At 44.5% G+C, this 21,041-nt stretch overlaps 1 protein-coding gene across 1 annotated transcript in view; it reads right to left on the minus strand.

The window, feature by feature from the left end:
• Window positions 1-21,041, minus strand: part of LOC126203814 (organic cation transporter protein) — a 514,638-nt gene that overhangs the window by 240,240 nt on the left and 253,357 nt on the right. The gene's annotated exons all lie outside the window — the stretch shown is intronic.

The following is a 21,041-nucleotide window of genomic DNA, read 5'->3' on the forward strand; positions in this document are numbered from 1 at the left end:
TTGACACTGCACCGTCACTTAAACTTAGTATAGCATCCAGCACAGTAGGCTGTTTAGGTTTTTATGTTGGTAACGCCACGTAGCTCTGTATGAAAATCGCTGACTGTGCTGTGTTCAGTCTGTGGCTGGTTGGACTCATTATTGGAATATTCGCTTGCGTACTGTTGGGCAGTTGGATGTGAACAGCGCGTAGCGTTGGGCAGTTGGAGGTGAGCCGCCAGCAGTGGTGGATGTGGGGAGAGAGATGGCGGAGTTTTGAGAGGTTACTATACGCGGACGGTCTGCACGTGTGTCCGTCAGAAAAAGGAAATTTTTTTAATTGGATGTCCCAAATTATATATATATATATATATATATATATATATATATAGGGTGTTTCAAAAATGACCGGTATATTTGAAACGGCAATAAAAACTAAACGAGCAGCGATAGAAATACACCGTTTGTTGCAATATGCTTGGGACAACAGTACATTTTCAGGCGGACAAACTTTCGAAATTACAGTAGTTACAATTTTCAACAACAGATGGCGCTGCAAGTGATGTGAAAGATATAGAAGACAACGCAGTCTGTGGGTGCGCCATTCTGTACGTCGTCTTTCTGCTGTAAGCGTGTGCTGTTCACAACGTGCAAGTGTGCTGTAGACAACATGGTTTATTCCTTAGAACAGAGGATTTTTCTGGTGTTGGAATTCCACCGCCTAGAACACAGTGTTGTTGCAACAAGACGAAGTTTTCAACGGAGGTTTAATGTAACCAAAGGACCGAAAAGCGATACAATAAAGGATCTGTTTGAAAAATTTCAACGGACTGGGAACGTGACGGATGAACGTGCTGGAAAGGTAGGGCGACCGCGTACGGCAACCACAGAGGGCAACGCGCAGCTAGTGCAGCAGGTAATCCAACAGCGGCCTCGGGTTTCCGTTCGCCGTGTTGCAGCTGCGGTCCAAATGACGCCAACGTCCACGTATCGTCTCATGCGCCAGAGTTTACACCTCTATCCATACAAAATTCAAACGCGGCAACCCCTCAGCGCCGCTACCATTGCTGCACGAGAGACATTCGCTAACGATATAGTGCACAGGATTGATGACGGCGATATGCATGTGGGCAGCATTTGGTTTACTGACGAAGCTTATTTTTACCTGGACGGCTTCGTCAATAAACAAAACTGGCGCATATGGGGAATCGAAAAGCCCCATGTTGCAGTCCCATCGTCCTTGCATCCTCAAAAAGTACTGGTCTGGGCCGCCATTTCTTCCAAAGGAATCATTGGCCCATTTTTCAGATCCGAAACGATTACTGCATCACGCTATCTGGACATTCTTCGTGAATTTGTGGCGGTACAAACTGCCTTAGACGACACTGCGAACACCTCGTGGTTTATGCAAGATGGTGCCCGGCCACATCGCACGGCCGACGTCTTTAATTTCCTGAATGAATATTTCGATGATCGTGTGATTGCTTTGGGCTATCCGAAACATACAGGAGGCGGCGTGGATTGGCCTCCCTATTCGCCAGACATGAACCCCTGTGACTTCTTTCTGTGGGGACACTTGAAAGACCAGGTGTACCGCCAGAATCCAGAAACAATTGAACAGTTGAAGCAGTACATCTCATCTGCATGTGAAGCCATTCCGCCAGACACGTTGTCAAAGGTTTCGGGTAATTTCATTCAGAGACTACGCCATATTATTGCTACGCATGGTGGATATGTGGAAAATATCGTACTATAGAGTTTCCCAGACCGCAGCGCCATCTGTTGTTGAAAATTGTAACTACTGTAATTTCGAAAGTTTGTCTGCCTGAAAATGTACTGTTGTCCCAAGCATATTGCAACAAACGGTGTATTTCTATCGCTGCTCGTTTAGTTTTTATTGCCGTTTCTAATATACCGGTCATTTTTGAAACACCCTATATATATATATATATATATATATATATATATATATATATATATATATACTTTTGACACTATTAAGGTAAATACATTGTTTGTTCTCTATCAAAATGTTTCATTTGCTAACTATGCCCATCACTATCAATGCCTTCAGTAGTTAGAACCTTTTACTTCGCTGGCAGTATTGGCGCTCGCTGTATTGCAGTAGTTCGCGTAACGAAGATTTTTGTGATTCATGAAAGGTATAGGTTTCTGTTAGTCAGGACTATTCTTTTGTAGGGATTATCGAAAGTCAGATTGCGCTGCGCTAAATATATTGTGTGTCAGTTTAGTTGTGATCAGAATAAGTAAAGAGCGAACTGTCTGAGTACGTTCAGTTTTGCTCAGCTGTTTGAAAATCAAATAACGTAAGAGTTTTACCAGCACAGTCAGTCTTAATTTTCAGAAGGGGAGTTTCAACATTTATTTTCAAAATATTTAGGACTACCAGAAAGCTTTTGGTATCCGTTCCCACAAACAGTTGTTAAAACTCATTTCGATTTTGAGTTCTAGCATTTAATTACTTAACGATCTTGTGTCACTAAGAGACTGAAAAGTCCTAAGAAAGGAACAAGTGAGAACAAAATTTTGTTCCAACAAAGCTGTCTGCATGACGTGTGGGCGACCTCATGTGTGCAGACACTTTGAAATTCCTCTAATTTTGGAGCTTACTTCGGTACCTATTCCTCCAAGCACACTTTCTTGTTTAGAAAACTCCAGAGAATTTTGTAAGACGTTTATTCACGTACCAGTCTTCTTAAGATCGGCTGATTTAGCGCGCCAGTGGAGGGACGATAGGCTGCTTGAGTGATTGTCAAACCAGGAACGAATGCTCTGAAGACGACACGACTCATTTCCTTCACAATCTGACGTTGTGTTCCGTCTCTAATAAACTTGTTGGAACGTTAAATGATGACGTTCCTTCTGTTAGACGATAGCATAATCTGCGACCCATCTGACATTGCTGTTTACTTTGCCCGATACAGAGTGTATCGGAAGCACAGCTGTTTTGTTGCACGGCTGGACTTATCTTTGTTCCTGATAAACACACGCTATCTGGGACAAAAACAGTGCGTTCTAAGTAAAAGAAAGAAAGAAAGAAAGAAAGAAAAAAGATGCAACAAGGAGAAATTATCAGAATGGGGCGGAAATCTGTAGAGTTGATGTTGACGTAAATGTACAGAAAATAAATGATTGCAATTTCAGAAAAATTTGGTAACTTGTTCGAGAGAAAGAGGTTGACGAATTGAGCAAGCCAATAACGCGTTGGTCCACTTCTGGCCCTTATTCAATCAGCTATTCGCCTTGGCACTGACTGATGGATTTGTTGACCTCCTCTTGAGGGATATCGTAATAAGTTCTGTCCGACTGTCGTGTTAGATCGTCAGAATCCCGAGATGATTGGAGCGCCCTGGCGATAATGCGCCAGACGTTCTCAGATGGGGAGAAACCGGTGACCCTGCTGGCCAAGGATGGATTTGGTAAGCATGAGGACAAGCAACAGACGCTCTCGCCGTGTGCAGGTGAGCATTGTCTTGCTGAAATGTGTGCCCCGGATGGCTTGCCGTGAAAGGGCAACAAAAGGGGGCGTAGAACATCGCCGACGTACCGCTGTGCTGTGAGGATGCCGCAGGTGACAACCGGGTGGGGGGGGGGGCTGCTATGAAATGTAATGTAGTGGCACACCAGACCACCACGCCTGGCTGCCTCGCCATGTAGCGGGCGCCAGTCAGGTTGGTATCCCACCACTTCTTCGCTGAAGCCAAGTCCTAGTACATTCAATGAGTTTCCACGCTGAAGGCATGTCTGGAAACGTCGCTCATCATGTGGTCCAACAAACAAGACTGACGGTCTAGAGCGCCATTTCTTTTCATAGCAGAATCCCTGTAGTTGTTATTCACGGAACCCTTACAGCACAGCGGTACGCCGAAAATATCCTACGCCCCGTCTTGACGCCTTCCTACCTTTCCCAGCAATGTCGCCTGACCCCTCCCCAACTGAGAACGTTTGGAGCATTATGGCCAGGGACTCTCAATCAGCTGCGGATTTTGACGATCTAAAGCGCCAATTGGATCGAATTTGGCACGACAGTCCTTAAGAGGACATCTAACAACTAAGAGTCAATGCCAAACTGAGTAACTCCTTGCATAAGGGCCAGAGGTGAACCAATGCGCTATTGACTTGCTCAATTCGTGAAGCTCTTTCTTCAATAAATGTTCCAATTTTTCTAAAATTTTAACCATTTTTTTTGTTGGTGTAGATCACATCTATCAATTTCTGTTCCATTCGATAATTCCTTCGCGGTGGGTCTTTTTTTGGTGTTAGAATGCATTTGCGCACACACTAACTTTAAAGTACCTGGAAGTCCATCTTTATACAGAATTGTTGCGGGAACTCGGCAGCTCGGAATAAAATGTGAAATGAAAAACACCTTCAGCTGCCTATATTTCCAATTTTATTTTATTCTTGCTAGCAGTTTCGGCGTTGCTCTACCCCATCTTGAGGGCCCCTGACGAAGTGATCGAGTTGTTAAAAAGAAGAGGATCGATACCATTGTCCGTTGGCACCTATTTCGATTGTAAGAGGTGCGATTCTTCCTACACTTACTTCTTTCTTCCTGAAGATGGCTTAGGGTAACGCCGAAACTGTAGCAAAAAGTAAATAAAATTGGAAATACAGACGGCTGAAAATCTTTTTAATTTGACATTTTAAACGGCTAAGAGTCGTCAGACGCATCGTCTGTGATGTTTCGTCAGGTATTTGTGATTTATTTTTTGTTTTGTATAGCTTGAGACAGCCCAAAAACATGCTGCTCATTAAATGTTTTGTGCTAGTCCCGTTATTGAGGGAAAGTGTGTGTTTTTGAAGCCCAGTCTTACGTGCCCATTCGATGGAGTGGTCCCACATTTGTCTTATACACTTTTCGATAAGCATTGCCTGAAACAGAATAATAGCCAGTGCTCCAGCAGCCCAGACCAGCACTGCTTCACAGTGGTACCACCAGTCAGCGCGCACCAGGGCTGCGCTGGAATACAGGCTGCCCTCCGTATTTTACTGTTCCTGCGGACACACATCGATAAAACGTACGGCGCGCTAGACTAATGTGGGACCACTCTGTCGAATGGGCACGTAAGATACCTCTTTAAAAATCATTTTGTGTGCAAGAGAAAACAAACCGACGTAACCGTCGGCACCGACCATCGGATGAAAGACGAGGTGACCGGTATTTGTTTCGGCTTTCGCAAAAACGAAATCGCAAGTATCTGCCGAAACAGTTCAGAAAAGGCACTTGAGGACTCTTAGTATACAGGGTCGTCAGTAACTGTCTGAAAAGCTTGTAAGCGTGTTGCAAGGTAAGCCGTGCTGAGAAATGTAAAGAAAAAAATTTGGTGACGTTTCTCAAGTAAAGAACATAGGATGGCGACACAACCATGACAAATGCCTGGAGAAATTTCAACCAGCCTCTGTCCACATAAGGCTACCGCACTGTCCAGTCACGTTAATGTTACACGCTGACTTGCAGTAATCACAGACGGCGAAATGGTTCTAATAGCTCTGAGCACTATGGGACTTAACTTCTGAGGTCATCAGTCGCCTAGAACTTAGAACTACTTAGACCTAACTAACCTAAGGACATCACACACATCCATGCCCGAGGCAGGATTCGAACCTACGACCGTAGCGGTCGCGCGGTTCCATACTGTAGCGCCTAGAACCTCTCGGCCACTCCGGCCGGCACAGATGGCAGCACTAGCAGTAGGGAGTATATAAAGCGTGTCGGGGGGGGGGGGGGGGGACGCGAGAAACACTGCAGTCGTTGTCGTAATGCGGAAACGGAGCGATTTATCTGACGTCCTAATGAGCATGATCACTGGCTTTCTGGCCAAAGGTAAAGACGTTTCCGAGACGGCTAAGTTTGTAAACTGATCGCGTGCCGCCGTGTGAAAGTATATTCTGAATAGCAAAATGGAGCTATCCAAAACCGACACCGAGCCAATCGTTGTGCACCACGGGGCATAAGTGGCAGGGCTGAACGACGACTGCGGACATGTTAGACGTGCAACTGTGGAGCAACTGGCCACCCAAATGAACCCAGAGGCTACCGACAGTGTATCCTCGACGAACGTTGCTGCTTGCGGGCTCGGCAGCGGCCACCTGGTTCATGCAGCCACGTTCACTGCTGCTCATCGGTTACGGAGGCTGGAATCTGTGCGCGAATATCGCAACAGGACGAACACTGGGGGACGACAGGTGGCCTTTCCAGATGAATCACGTTTTATGCTCCATTGGACAGATGGCCGTTGTGTACGGCGTGAAACGTCTGAAAGCGAGCACACTGCGACCAGGAGGGGGCGTCACGGTCTGGCGGATGTTCCAGTGGCATTCCGAGGGAGATCTCGCCATTCTGGGAGGAACAGAGGATCACAGCAAGTATGCATCTTTCTCTGGGAAGCATGTCCACCCCTACATGCATTTTGTCTTTCCTCGCCACGATGACATCTACCAGAGGACAATGCAACGTGTTACACAATTCGTAGCCTACCTGTGGGTGTCTAAGAGCATCAGAATGAGTTTACTGCATTCCCCTGGCCACTGAACTCTCTGGATTTACACCCAACTGAGACTCTGTGGGATCAGGTTATCGGGCTCTTCGCGGCATGGAACTTTAACCGATAAACCTTGCTCCACGTCCCTGTCGGTTCCTCCAGAATCTCATAGTCTCTCTTTCCTCAAGTCTCGATTATTCAGGCTTTTGAAGGATGGTCACAATGTGATTGAACAGTGAATATAGGGACAAAATTAAACGTAAACGCACTTAGCACAGCTACAGGGCGTTTCAAAAATGACCGGTATATTAGAAACGGCAATAAAAACTAAACTAGCAGCGATAGAAATACACCGTTTGTTGCAATATGCTTGGGACAACAGTACATTTTCAGGCAGACAAACTTTCGAAATTACAGTAGTTACAATTTTCAACAACAGATGGCGCTCCGGTCTGGGAAACTCTATAGTACGATATTTTCCACATATCCACCATGCGTAGCAATAATATGGCGTAGTCTCTGAATGAAATTACCCGAAACCTTTGACAACGTGTCTGGCGGAATGGCTTCACATGCAGATGAGATGTACTGCTTCAGCTGTTCAATTGTTTCTGGATTCTGGCGGTACACCTGGTCTTTCAAGTGTCCCCACAGAAAGACGTCACAGGGGTTCATGTCTGGCGAATAGGGAGGCCAATCCACGCCGCCTCCTGTATGTTTCGGATAGCCCAAAGCAATCACACGATCATCGAAATATTCATTCAGGAAATTAAAGACGTCGGCCGTGCGATGTGGCCGGGCACCATCTTGCATAAACCACGAGGTGTTCGCAGTGTCGTCTAAGGCAGTTTGTACCGCCACAAATTCACGAAGAATGTCCAGATAGCGTGATGCAGTAATCGTTTCGGATCTGAAAAAATGGGCCACTGATTCCTTTGGAAGAAATGGCGGCCCAGACCAGTACGTCTTGAGGATGCAGGGACGATGGGACTGCAACATGGGGCTTTTCGGTTCCCCATATGCGCCAGTTCTGTTTATTGACGAAGCCGTCCAGGTAAAAATAAGCTTCGTCAGTAGACCAAATGCTGCCCACATGCATATCGCCGTCATCAATCCTGTGCACTATATCGTTAGCGAATGTCTCTCGTGCAGCAATGGTAGCGGCGCTGAGGGGTTGCCGCGTTTGAATTTTGTATGGATAGAGGTGTAAAATCTGGCGCATGAGACGATACGTGGACGTTGGCGTCATTTGGACCGCAGCTGCAACACGGCGAACGGAAACCCGAGGCCGCTGTTGGATCACCTGCTGCACTAGCTGCGCGTTGCCCTGTGTGGTTGCCGTACGCGGTCGCCCTACCTTTCCAGCACGTTCCCAGTCCGTTGAAATTTTTCAAACAGATCCTTTACTGTATCGCTTTTCGGTCCTTTGGTTACATTAAACCTCCGTTGAAAACTTCGTCTTGTTGCAACAACACTGTGTTCTAGGCGGTGGAATTCCAACACCAGAAAAATCCTCTGTTCTAAGGAATAAACCATGTTGTCTACAGCACACTTGCACGTTGTGAACAGCACACGCTTACAGCAGAAAGACGACGTACGGAATGGCGCACCCACAGACTGCATTGTCTTCTATATCTTTCACATCACTTGCAGCGCACCGAGCGAGGTGGCGCAGTGGTTAGCACACTGGACTCGCATTCGGGAGGACGGCGGTTCAATCCCGTCTCCAGCCATCCTGATTTAGGTTTTCCGTGATTTCCCTAAGTCGTTTCAGGCAAATGCCGGGATGGTTCCTTTGAAAGGGCACGGCCGATTTCCTTCCCATTCCTTTCCTAACCCGAGCTTGCGCTCCGTCTCTAATGACCTCGTTGTCGACGGGACGTTAAACACTAACCACCACCACCACCACTTGCAGCGCCATCTGTTGTTGAAAATTGTAACTACTGTAATTTCGAAAGTTTGTCCGCCTGAAAATGTACTGTTGTCCCAAGCATATTGCAACAAACGGTGTATTTCTATCGCTGCTCGTTTAGTTTTTATTGCCGTTTCAAATATACCGGTCATTTTTGAAGCACCCTGTAGGTGCGCAGTGGGGAAGGAAGAGAGGTCACACTAGAAAAAAAAATCACATAAAGAGTGACCGCTATGAGCGTCGAACCAAAGTTCTTTGAAGCAGCAGGTCTGATTGGTGGCAGACCACGGCAGTTTGAGTAGACGTAGACACGGATTCGATGACTTCACCGGAGGCTACAGGCTGTTTATGAATGGACATATTCCACTGAATCAAGAGACTCTGATGAACCACGACATTATTTTCACTGCCGACCGCGAGATTAAATGCCAGGAAAGTACACATGCGAAGCAGAGACGATGTGGCATCATTGTAGCTGCGATACGGGCCTGAACTGGGGAAAATCTAGTGAAGGAGGTGCCTTTGAGAAAGGATTAATGGCTAAAGCCGGCACCTGGAAAAGCGCATCTCGAAAACGGAGAAGCTGGTCGGTTGTTGGTGTGCTGCTGTCTTCACCATCTATCCAAAGAGGTTGAAGGACTGTGAAACAACGTGTAGGAGACAAGGTGTTGATCGTCCACGCCTCGTCTCAAAGTGGAGGTCGGAGGCTCGCCCGCAGTGTAAACCAGGATAGGAGGCAATGTGTCGCAGGTCTGTACAGTGCTGGTGCAGGAACAAATCTTGTGGAGAACACCGTTCAACGGGCGTGGGGCTCTGGAGCAGAAGCTCGCTAAATGTTGCCGTGCTCACTCAACTACATTATCGACTATGGCTGCAGAGGGCGGGTTATCGTGTCTCTTGTTGCATCAGGTCGTTGGTCGTGTCAGTAGATGTCAATATCCACACGAACGGCTGCTGAAAACTTGCCCTGTACTGCCCTAAAGAGCCGCGTCCGTGGTACGATGCAAGACTCACCGCATCTGAGTAACTACTGCAACATAAAGGGGCTGGACAAAACTACGGAGACGCCGAGATAAGTGCATGCTTGAACATAAATGAAGGTGCTAGCCACGCCTGAAAGTTGTACAGCCATGTTTGTCCACGAACGGCGCTTTTGTAACGTCCTCAATACGTTCCAAGCGTCAGTGGTGGGCGAAATAGAGTTCTGTCTAGGTATGACTGCTAAGTGAATTCTAACGTGGGCGGATTGTTGCTGACCGTATGATGGGTGCTTCCACAGCTGAGGAAGCTGAAGTTTAGTGTTTCAAGGGACACCGTATCGATGATTTGTACAGCGTACAGGGAAAGCGAAAAATCATCATTCGCTAAATCACAATGTGGATGAAAGTGTATGTGAAATGATCGTGACAGACGGTCACTGAAGCTGATTGAGACAAAAAATTAGAGGACGGCAGCTGGAAAAGGCACTGCAGAATATAATCTCGCACTCGCGAACCCTGTCAGCACCAAAATACACTATCATGGGAGCTGCATATACAGGAAATTTTAGGGCTAGCTGAAGTTCCAGAACCACTCGTGATATAAATGCCCGTAATAGGAAACTCAGTGTCGAAGCCGTAAAATCTAGACTATGGAGCAATGGAAGAAAGACATTTAGTCTGACGCGTATTGTTCCATACCGTTTGGAACTTCTGGTTAAGTTTACGTCCCAACAGAGAAACACTACCAGTGTTCGGTGATGATTTGAGTTCCAATATTGTGGTATTCCATGGGCCTCCTCGCTATTATGCAGCGTCGCATTACTGCCAATGATTACGTGATCTTTTGGCTGATGGTGCAATGGTACAATTTTACAATTCCCTCCCCCCCCCCCCTCCCCCATCGGTGACGCTGTGTTCCAAGACGACAGGGATCCTATTCACACATTTAATAGCAGTACAGAGATGCGGTTATTCATCATGATGTCATTACAGCAACTATGATTACGAAAATCAATAAATCAGCCAAGAAGGCCAGGAGATAGTTTCTGCTAGAATGAAGAGTTGTTAGCATCTCACGTTGAGACGTCACTTAGCTCTTGTAATATTCACGTAGAGAAATAACGGGAAAAGTTTAAGCAGGTTGCAAATCGCGGTCTGGAAAATTGTGTGCCTAGTAGGTGGACTGAGGACGGAAAAAACCCAACAAGTTGCAACAACGAAATTTTGGAAATGCCGAGAAAACATAGCCTGCTGCGCCCTCGGTTCAAAAGACAACCCTCGAATGACGACAAACAAAGGTTAGCAGAGATTCATGCGTCGGTGAAAAGGTCTGTGCGCGAAGCATAAAACACCATCGTCACACTTTAACAAAAGATCTTCCAAAGAAGTCGAGAAAATTCTGGTTTCACATAAAATCGCTAAGTAGGTCTATGGCATCCTTCCAGTCACCCATTGACATGTCTGGTGTGGCAGCTGAAGATGATAAAACGAAAGCTGAAGTTTTAAATTTCGCATTTAAGAAATCGTTCACGTAGGAGAATCGTACAAACATACCATCGTTTGAGTATAGAACAGACTCCCGTAAGGACGACACAGTAATTAGCATCCCTGGAGTAGAGAAACAACTGAAATAACTGAAATAACTGAAAAGAAAGAAGTTGCCGGATCGAATCCTAGTGTGGTTTTACAAAGAGTGTGCATTGTGTATTGAACTGGGGACCTAGAAACGACGTAGAGGCCTCGTTCCGCCGTATCCCTCAGTGGTTCACAACCCCACAACAGGCCACAGCAGTCCACCCACCACACCGAGCCCAGGGCTATTGTGCGGTTCGGCCCCCAGTGGTCCCTGCCTACACTACACAATACTACTGCCATCTGTGTCTGTGCGTACCGCTATCCCCTGCTTTTGTCACTTCACTGAATATCAAGTGGAGTGATCTTTCACTGTACAAGAAGTCAGAATGGAGACAAAACTAAACTCCACGAGACACCGGGGCTCCACCCATAATTTGAACGCAGCCACTCAAAGATTTTTTTGTTGAGGACGATCCAAACTTGTCATTCGTAACACCATTAATTCTATAAAACTTAAAAATTTTTAATACGTCGAACAGCTCATTAAAAATACCAACTATTGTTACTTTGGTTTTTAAAGCGGATAATATCTGTCGAATAACTGTATAACTGACATTGTCAGTCAACAATTCTGCTAGAACCAGAAACGTTCAAAAGTGAATGAGTTCATTTCTAGAGGGTCGGTTTCAACGTTACGTCAAGAACCTGTAATTAACCCCTTAGCTTACAATGTCGTGTGAGAGACGTAGCGTGCCGACCTGGCCAAACATCAACTAGACGTATCAGAGACGTGGTACGTTAGCCGCGCCGAACAAGCGCACGTCGTGTCAGAGACGTCGTCGGTCAGCCGCGCCAAATGTAAACAGAACGTCTCTGACACGTTGCGGAGCTGATCGAGTACACGCGGCATACACCAAGTGTTCTTCCACGCATTCGGACCTGCCGACATTACAAAAACACTCTCACTACGTTCCCGACGTGTAGCAAACGTGTTCACGAGGAAAGGGAGACGTGTGGTGGCGCAGCCAACAATGGTTTTCCAGCACATTTTGACAGCGGCAGTGGCAGCGGTAGCGGCGTTTCACCTCATGTACGAAAACGGTGTAAGCGGCTGGTGATTGAAGATGATACTGACCAAGAAGAGCATACCAGCAAAAATCAGAGTCGTGGATGTGGCACAAGGAAGACAATGAACCAAACAATCTTGACCTATATACGGAAATTCCCGGAATAAAGGAAGCAGCTTTACAGCACGTGAATACAAGCATAAGAGAATTAGACGTTTTCTATGTAATATTTAATAGTACATTTTGGGAAAACATCGTAACTGAGACGAACAGATATGCACAAGACTTACTCAACAATGAACAGAAGAGACGAAAAAGACCAAAAGTGGTCTCCTATCGGCTGTAATGAAATAAAAATATACACTGCGCTCTGTATAATCATGGCTGGAGTAAGGAAACCGTCGATTCAGATTTATTGGTCTAGGAGGGCCGTTACAGAAACGTCGGTATTTAGGAAGACGATGCCATTCAGGAGGTTTCTGGACATAAGTAGATTTCTGCATCTAGCGAATAACAGTTTAGCCAACACAGATAAGCTGTACGAACTAACGTCAGTCATAGATATGTACAATCAAAAATTTCAGGAAGTGTACACAATCAAAGAGAACACTGGCATTGATGAATCATTAATGAAATTTAAAGGGGGCGCTTATCCTACAAACAATTTAACACATCAAAAAGAGCGAGGTTTGGTATACAAATTTATAAATTGTGAGAGCCAAGTTCAGGATACTGCTATCATTTTAAGATATACAAGGGTAGTGACAAACGTGATGATGGTAGTGGTAGTGTCTCTGAAAGTGTAGTTCTAGAACGATCAGAGTCGGCATTACACAAAGGGCATCATAGTCTATATGTAGATAACTGGTTTTCTTCACTGAAACTTTTTAAAACTCTCCTCACCAATAAAACCAGCGCGATTGGAACAGTGCGCTCAAACAGAAAAAATATGCCCACAGACTTCCTGAAGGCAAAATTAAAGAAGGGAGAATATACAGTGAGGAGTTGTAATGGAATATTGGCACTAAAATTGAAAGATAAACGAGACGTTTACATGCTTTCCACAAAACATTGAACAGCAGAAATGATTGCCACAGACACACCTCTCCGCAATGCGTCGTGGAAACCGAAATGTTGTCTTCGAATACAACAGAGGCATGATTGGAATTGGTCGCCAAGATCAGATGCCCGCATGCTTCCCTATGATGAGAAAAATGTATGAAAGGATACCGCAAGATATTCTTTTGCCTATTTGATGTTTCTTTACTTAACACGTACATACTGTATCACAAAATACACTGCGGCAAACGACAGTGTTACGCGGAGTATAGGAATCACATTGCAGAATCATTGTTGAAAACTACACCTTTACCGGAATATAATCGGAAGGCACGATTAGCATCCGGCGATAAACCACAAAGACTGTGGGCACATTTTCCCAAACATATTCATCCAACACCATCAGAAGTAAATCCTGCGAGAGCTTGTGTGTTGTGCAGAAAGAAAAAACGACGCGGCGAAACAACGTATGTATGCAAAAAGTGCAGGGTTGCATTACATGTGCCACATTGTTTTGAACGATATCATACAATCGAAGACTATTAAATTAGTGTGCATGTCATTGTGGAGACGTTGCGTTAGAAGATATGTTTGCCAACGTACTAACGTAACAGGTCCCAGAATGTTTTCAACAAAATATTATACAGTCTTAGATCATTGCATTGTTGCGAATATTATTATTAAGATGTATTTCATCGATGTATTTTTGCTCATAAAGGGAAATAAAACGTTTGCGAATGTATCGTTGCGTTTGAGACAATTAATGTTTCGTTTCCAATGAGCAACTAATCGTCATTAATTATGATACCTGTAGAAATGTCACGTTACTGGTATCTCACACACGTGCTTACAAATCCCGAGGGAGTCTGCACGACTTCGGATGCCATCAGGCGTTGTGCATCGCAGCCTTATAGCGTGTGTAAGCGCCGGGAATCGTAAGGCGCAATCCGTACCTTGCAGCCACTTACGGCTCACGCTAACCGAACTTAAATCTTAAGGCAAAGGGTTAAAGAAGCCGAAAGAACTGCAGTGTCACAGATGTGTTGTGAATATCTGTTGGTACATTGGCCAGAATCATTCTTCGAGAGGATTCTGAAAACATACTTTGCCACAGAGTGCCTCAGCGTCAAAGAACAGCGAGAATCCTTCGGCGCCAGTAAAATTCTTCATTGTCAAGACATAAGTGTCAAGAGTCGCAGAGTGAATTGGAAATAGAAAACGAAGGTACGTTCCTTAGGTCATGAACAAAGAGCAAACGTTAATGTCATCAAGTGCAGTAGATAGTTAGCAGTATTAGCAGAGGATTAATGTCCTCGCCAAAAGAAACGGCATTAATTTTTCTGTTGAATACAGAAATGGAGAACTTTGCATTGCTCTGTAGAAACTTTTCTGGCAATATAGAGGTATGATCAATAGCCTGACTGGTGTGTTTCATAGGGTCGTATTTCCAATATACGACGGCAATCCATCGCAGTGGAGGCTTTACGAGATTAAAAAGCTATTGATCTTCATCAAGTCAAGTACTCTACTGAGCAAACTGTTGCCAAATCCGGCGCGCGGACTTTGTGCTCGTCTTTTACGGACTGACACCTCTCATCGTAGCTGCGTGCGTTTCATTGAAGATTATTTTACTCTTCGTAAGGGCCGTGGGAAATTTGCTGATGATTACATGGCAGAGTTTGCGTGTTTTTTTCCTTCTCCCAGGCTGATTCCTGACATTTCGTCTTAGCAAGGCAAAACATATCACATATATCAAATTACTGTAGAAGAAATAATAACTGTGGAAAAAATGTTAGTATCATTTGTGATATTGCTTCTGCAAACGTTAAATGGTGGGATAGAATGTTTGTAGAACATTATAACGCTTTCTGACATATTTAGACTGTGTGCAAGGTATAAATTCGAAGACGAATCTTTGTTCCTCAATCTCAAAACGCCTCAACTTTCTCCGCTGTCCAAGCAGGGGAGAATACTTTCAGCTATAGAACTCGCAGAGCTTAATTGCGGACCAAGTGTGTTGAAAGATGTATAGAATACTTCGTAACGGAGGGAAACGACAATCATGCCTAGACAGTGAGCAGTGTCTTATTTCGTTCAGATATCCAAGCAGAAGCGACTTATTTTTTCCTTCGCAAAACGTCAGTGTTTACCATAGAGTCGGTGGCCTTCATGCAACTTTAGCAATTCGTCAGATCTGTAGAACTGAACGAATTTTGACTGCATCAGACTCTTGAGGAGTGCTGTCGGGTGCCAACATACCAGCCACGTGGAAGGAGAACAACTTTCCTCCTGTGCACGTAATACACGAGGTGTGTGAGCTACAGTGCGGTGTGGAACTTCGGTGAACATTCTGCGGCTACCGTACCTCCGAGGCATCCTACAGAATGTGTACCTGGACTTTCTCACAAGGACTCAAAAATACAAGGAGCATGCGCTTGTAACGGGTGCTTATAACTGAAGTGTTGCTACTCACAGAGGTATACTGTAGGTTATAACTGTATTACGGTAGCAAAACATTACAGAAATGCTAATGCATTAAGTGAGGAACCGATTTACGCTGGAAAAAATTAGTCCCAATTTTGGCCACCAGGTGGAAATCTGGCGCTTTGAATGTAAGAAAGACGTATCTAAATGTTTCCATAGGTAATGGATTAGGAACAGGACGTGGACAGAAAAGTTGAAACGAATGAGAAAGGCTAAATTTTTATTTTATCATCAACCAACAGTTAACACAATTACTTCAATACAAGCACCGGAGACGTCGGCGAGATGCTGCATCCGTCAAATTACGCGAACAACAGTTGCTCGCAGCCGTTTCGGTGGAATAAGAGCAATGTGATCCTGTACACGGGCCTTCGGGCCAGTTAGAGACAGAAGTTGTCCCTGAAAAATGCCTACCTTTAGATACCCCCAGAGACGAAAGTTACGGATTCAGATCAGGGGATTCTGCAGGTGGCGCCTTTGGAAAATCTCTGGAAATAACACTTTGGTGGAAGATTGCACTAAAGACATCTTTCACTGGGCGATCGGCGTGACGTGTTTCCCCATCTTGCATCCAAACAGTGGTTTCCATACGGTTGTGGCCTCACAGAAACAGGAATCACATGCTGTACAAGGTTTCGATAACGTGCAGACATTACGGTACACCTGACAGGCCCTCTGGGTGTATTCTCTTCCAAAACCGAACGCACCGAGAACAAATGTGCTTGTTAATCCACACCACAAAATCACATACGGCGACTGCACTGGATCTTCGTGCACAGCACGCGTTTTAACATCACCCAAAATTTGTCATTTCTGTGTATTCACCGCACACTGTAGTGTAAAGTGTGCCTCGTTACGCCGTAGAACATTGACCAGCCAAATGTCATCAAGTTCGATCCGTGCCAGACACCGAAGGGCGAATTCAGAACATTGATGCTGAGCACGAGGTTTCAGTTGCTGCACCTTCTTGGTCTTGTACGGGTACCAGTGTGAAATAGACAGTAAAACTTTCTGTATTGTTGACCATGGCACGGACAATTCTCGTGGCAATTTACAAGCACTAGCGTTACGCAGGGCACGCGCTGCATCGTCAGTTACAGCAACAGCAGCCTCGTCAATAACTTCCACCTCAGCCGTGTTTTCAAATTTCGTTATCGTCAGTTTTAAATCATTTGATGTCATCGGGCCCCTCCTTAGAATTTTCAGTCGGCGATGCTTTCTCAATGCAGCACTATAATTGGTGCCGTCCACGTGAAGTAGTTTCACTAAGAGCGCACGATCTCTCTTCTCGACAGCCATACTGTTCGCTCAAGCGTGCAACCGCCTGATTTGCAAATGGTGGCCAAAACTGGAAATAATTTTCTTCCAGCGCAGATCTTTTGCGCATTAGCATATCTGTCATGTTTCGTTGCCATACGACAATAACTCACACTATCTCCGTAAGTAGCTTCATTTTAATTGCAACCACCCGGTACGTATTTCAGAACATTCGGCCGAATGCCTAAATTTCCAGCGGAAGCGCACAAAGCGCGGGAAGAAGGGTGGGAAGGAACACTATTAACTGGAGGCCACCAGTGGTATGATGAACGGCCTGCTTTCCATAGAGACTGGACGATCGTCGTTTACCCATTTGATAGGCGGTAGACGATGCATGACTTAACAGTGTGGTTCAACCACTGAATCTTGAAGTAACCCGTCTCTAATGACCTCGTTGTCGACGGGACGTTAAACACTAATATCCTCCTCCTCCTTCAAGTAACCTCCAAAGGATAGTTTTCAGAGAAAATCCAACTCACTCGTGCGACTCAATATCGACAGGTCATTTAATTCCACCTGTTTTTTTCGCGTGAGCGATTGCAACTTTGAGACACTAAGAAAAATTGAAGTAGTAAATTACGAGGATCTACAAGTCTCGTACCTCCCGTATACCAGGTGAAAGGGTTCTATCATGGGTGGTTCTCCCAAGGAGCTCAATAATTCTGAGGGACTGTCGTCTACTCGAGATTGCTGTTTTGACTTCGGTTTACAATGGTCTGCGAAATTCTATTCGCAGTAACGAGTCTGATCTTCATCCATCTCCGCCTGCGTTTCCTCAAGATGTCTTAGTTTCTATCATTTACGAAGCCTTTGTACATTTATACGTCATGTCGCTGTTTTTCTAGCGTGAGCATACCGCTGTCCTAACTCACTCACAATCTGATTTTGCTTCAACTGATGTGGACAAGGCGCACCACCTCTGCTGCCAGTGTTCTCGTTGATCTGACGCTGACAAGGGAACCATCGGACCTGTTAGTCGCGGATTTCTGTGAGTGTAAGTATGCCGTACAAGAACCTGTCCTGAATATCTTGCTAGCGGCTTTTGATACAACGGCCTTTATTTTCGGAGAATGTAGAGGCTGAATTTTTGTAGATTCCCGTTATACCTCACGGTTCCCTGAGTACTTTTTTTCGATTTCGTCTCATTAGAAAGTATATGTAATCCAAAATTATTGAAAAGTGGTCATTTTCGCCTTAATGACTTCACTAATGAGTAAATCATTACAGCAAACTTTCTTGAAATGATACATGAAAAGCACCAGTTTTCTTTCGTTCTACAATATTACTTTTATTGTTAACCGGCTTTCGGCTTACAAGGCCATGTTCAGACATTTACTGAGTATTATCACCAAAGAAGTTACAATGTTTGCAAACAACATTGGAAGAGAAGTAACACGTCTAGACTGAAGTAGCAACATACAGTAACTAACATCTTTGACAGTGTGGTGGTAATGCAATGAAAAAGTAAAAATTGAACAGTATATAAATAACAATGGAGTAGACAGGAAAACCTTTAGCACAAATTAGGAGTAGCATGTCTACATAACACTTTCTATTAATAAACAAAACTAAAAATAAAATAAGTACTAGAAAAGGCTGCGCCAGGAGGTATGAAACATGGAGAGTGATACACAAACCAATTAAAAGAAGAGACGAGTATCAACGTAACTACAGAATACATAAGGAACTTCAGCAAGATCAATAAGATAAACAGAAATAACTAAATGCAGGAAAATAGAGGTGTTTGAGGGAACCTACAGTAAATGCAATCTTTGAGAGTGTGGTGGTACTGCATCGTAACATTAACATTATAATCAAAACAGTGGCTGTGTAACAGTTTTCATTAAATAAATAAGTAAAGTATGAACAGTATCTGATGAGGCAACTACAACGGGTGTTAAACATGGACAGTAATACAATTACCAGTTAAAAGAAAGCCTTACGTATTGAAACTACAGTCTATATGGAATATAAATACAACTTCAACAAAACAAAACAACTTAATGAATACAGGAAAATGGGAATATGTAGGAAGAGAGAGTGTGGGAAGTAGTGAACAACAGAGATGATTATATGAAGTTTAGGAGAGGGGAAGTGTTGAGCTGTGTCTGGTCATTTAGGAAGAGATCTGGACTGTGAGCAAAATGTTTGTTAATTTCCAGGGCTTCCAGCAGGTTTAGTTTATGGCCTTTGTTTGCTAAGTGAAGTACCGGGTGATCAAAAAGTCAGTGTAAATATAAAAACTGAATAAATCACGGAATAATATAGATAGAGAGGTACAAATTGACACACATGCTTGGAATGACATGGGGTTTTACTAGAACCAAAAAAATGCAAAAGTTCAAAAAATGTTCGACAGATGGCGCTTCATCTGATCAGAATAGCAATAATTAGCATATCGAAGTAAGACAAAGCAAAGATGATGTTCTTTACAGGAAATGCTCAATATGTCCACCATCACTCCTCAACAATAGCTGTAGTCGAGGAATAATGTTGTGAACAGCACTGTAAAGCATTTCCGGAGTTATGGTGAGGCATTGGCGTCGGATGTTGTCTTTCAGCATCCCTAGACTTCAGGTAACCCCAAAGCCAATAATCGCAATGACTGAGGTCTGGGGACCTGGGAGGCCAAGCATGACGAAACTGGCGGCTGAGCACACGATCACCACCAAACGACACGCGCAAGAGATCTTTCACGCGTCTAGCAATACATTTTTTTGTTCTAATAAAACCCCATGTCATTCCAAGCATGTGTTTCAATTTTTACCTCTCTATCTACATTATTCCGTGGTTTATTAAGTTTTCAAATGTATTCTGACTTTTTGATCACCTGGTACATGGGACACTGGCTGGTAGTTGCGACCCTCACTCAGTACATGCTCAGCAAATGCAGAGTCTGAATTCTGCAACCTCCAGCTGCGTTCATGTTCAGCCAGCCTAGTTGATATGTGTCTGCCTGACTGAAATGTGTGATACGTTTGTCACATAATAGCTTAGAGAATCGTCTCACCCGCTGTCGTTTGCATTGCTTGCTGTGCTAGAATAGTGATGTGTTGGCAGAAGAGCCAACACCGTGTTGCTAGAGGAGGCCGAAATGCACGCGTTTAAGCTCACGCAGACTGGCGTGAGGTCTGGAACAGTTAAAGGAGTTATACTATGAAGAAAAGAACGTAGCGGCTGGAATACTTGACTTTAATCCATAATTGGAGAACATCGCTCTTGATAATACATAATTACAATCTCAATATAAACTGGTAATGGCGCCTTGCTAGGTCGTAGCAATTGACGTAGCTGAAGGCTATGCTAACTATCGTCTCGGCAAATGAGAGCGTGATTTGTCAATGAACCATCGCTAGCAAAGTCGGCTGTACAACTGGGGCGAGTGCTAGGAAGTCTCTCTAGACCTGCCGTGTGGCGGCGCTCGGTCTGCAATCACTGAAAGTGGCGACACGCGGGTCCGACGTATACTAACGGACCGCGGCCTATTTAAAGGCTACCACCTAGCAAGTGTGGTGTCTGGCGGTGACACCACAAATAGTATACCGGATGGCACGTCTCACAAAAGCAACAGAAACTAATTCATTGGGCACCACGCACATTTGAGGAAAACTAGGGCACACGAATTTTTCAGAAGCGATACCGCAAAATACACTTCGTTTAGATTCAAAGATAATGTTCATTCTTCGATCGACTTTGAAGCGAACCACCCATATTTGATCATTCCTTTGAAAGCGGGTGCACTAAACTGAAGCAGAATTTAAAAACTTCATTTTTATGAAATGTTCTCTCTAAGAGATTTTTCTATTAGTGTTTAGCAGTTCGGAATAATTTTGAACTGTTTTCGTGAAATTTTTTTGAACTTGTCTGTGAAAGTCTTAATCACAGGATTGGCCAATCCGTACCTCCAGCGTTTTAGCCGTAAGCCTTAGCCGCCGTGCTGCTCTCGCTTGGTCGAAGCATGACTAACGTGACGGGTGTAGGAGGTGGCCAATGAATCTTCAATACAGAAACTAGGCCGTCCCATGAAAAGCCGCTAGCCATGTACTCAGGATAGAATCCTGTCTGAAACATACCTGAGACTCGTCAAAATCCGTGACTAACAGATCTGATGGTCTTCTTGTCAACGAGGCCTGGTGTAATAACTGAACGTTTTGGTTCCTCT

This window comes from Schistocerca nitens, chromosome 9 (assembly GCF_023898315.1).
Source record: "Schistocerca nitens isolate TAMUIC-IGC-003100 chromosome 9, iqSchNite1.1, whole genome shotgun sequence".
Taxonomy (NCBI): Eukaryota; Metazoa; Arthropoda; class Insecta; order Orthoptera; family Acrididae; genus Schistocerca; species Schistocerca nitens.